Genomic DNA, 1,456 nt, shown 5'->3' on the forward strand with positions numbered 1-1,456 from the left:
AGTGGATTTGATCTTGATGAAGTTCAGTTGAGTGAGTGAAGCACAGTGGAGTTGAATTCATCCATGAATTTCAGCACAGGCAGTTGAAGCCTGAAAACAAGAGGGAACAGGAAGAGTAAAACAAATTGCCAGAATTAGTTTAAGGCAAAGCTGAACAATTCGGTGAGGAATGAGAGAAGCCATTTTTTTTTATTGTTATTGCTGCTCATAAAGCAAGTTTATTTCTGCAGAGGAGGTGTCATATGTTTACATCCAGGAAAAAAGCAGAAAGGAATTCCCCCTCTCAGAACTGGGTCCCTGAGTCCTCAGTTGTGTTTCAACCATCTTTACTGGCGACCAAAGATGTTGCAGTCATGGAGAGTCAAACTAGTCACCAGTTGTTGAAAGTTACCCAAGGCTCCAAGGTGGACGTGACAGATTTTCAGGACCTGCTGTAAGACGCGGGCTAGTTGAAGGTGAGGAAGAAATCAGTCTGGTACTGGGGCAGCTGAAAAAAGGTCCTGATGCAGTGTGACAGCCTTTGCTACCTGCTGCTTGCTAGAAAGGAGCCAGGCATCTTGAAAGCAGTCCCTCAGGGATAAACTCTCCATACACAGAGGATGCACAGATAACACATGCACGGCCCTAGCCCCTGCAACTGGACAATGTCCTCAAAATGGTACCGTGCAGCCACTTTGCTTCGCACGTGGACCTTCAGCTCCAGAAATTCCATGATCAGACTCTGGTCAGTCACGGGATTGGCAGAAAACTTCTTGGTTATCTGAGACCATTTGGAGGTCACTCATATCACTGGCCACAGGGTTGGGGGTGGAGGTTGAGGAGGCATTGGCAGAGAAGGCACCTCTGGACAGTGCACAGTTTCTGGTGGCCTCCATAGATCTAGGACTTGAGTCTGGACACTAGAAAGGTTTTAAATAAACCTATATGGGCCTTCGAGACATCACCTGCCCCTGGGTCCCTGGAGCAGTCACCTCCTTTTGGCATACTAGGCTCTCGAGAGAAGCCAATTTGAATCAGTCAGCTTGGAGAGAAGATTGAGGTAGAACAGCTGAGTTGAACCAGACAACACCAGTTCAGAAAGAGGTAGAAAGGGTGAGCTTGGGCAGCAGTAAACCTCTGAGGCGACAGTTACATTTGGTAAATAAAGTCAGTTTTACAGGCAGGTACTTTACTAAAATGTTTACTGATTAACATCATACAGTCACCATAAATGAGTTGTGAAGATTTAGGTAGTCAAAGCTTTTAATAATAGATTCAAAGTATAAACTTAATATAGTTTGAACATAATATTTTACACACACACACACACACACACACACACACACACACACACACACATATATATATAATAGCCTAAATCATGTTAAGCAGTTTTAATTAAGACTTTGTAATTTTTCACCCTTCACAAAACTCAAGCCTAAGTGGACCAAAGACTTCAACATAAAACCAGGTACAC

General features: G+C 43.8%; 1 pseudogene; it reads right to left on the reverse strand.

Annotated features, from left to right (window-relative positions):
• Nucleotides 1-326: 326 nt before the first annotated feature.
• On the reverse strand, nucleotides 327-875 carry LOC127193591 (ran guanine nucleotide release factor-like; annotated as a pseudogene).
• Between the last annotated feature and the right edge of the window lie 581 nt (nucleotides 876-1,456).

The sequence above is a fragment of the Acomys russatus genome, chromosome 9 (genome assembly GCF_903995435.1).
Source record: "Acomys russatus chromosome 9, mAcoRus1.1, whole genome shotgun sequence".
Classification (NCBI taxonomy): Eukaryota; Metazoa; Chordata; class Mammalia; order Rodentia; family Muridae; genus Acomys; species Acomys russatus.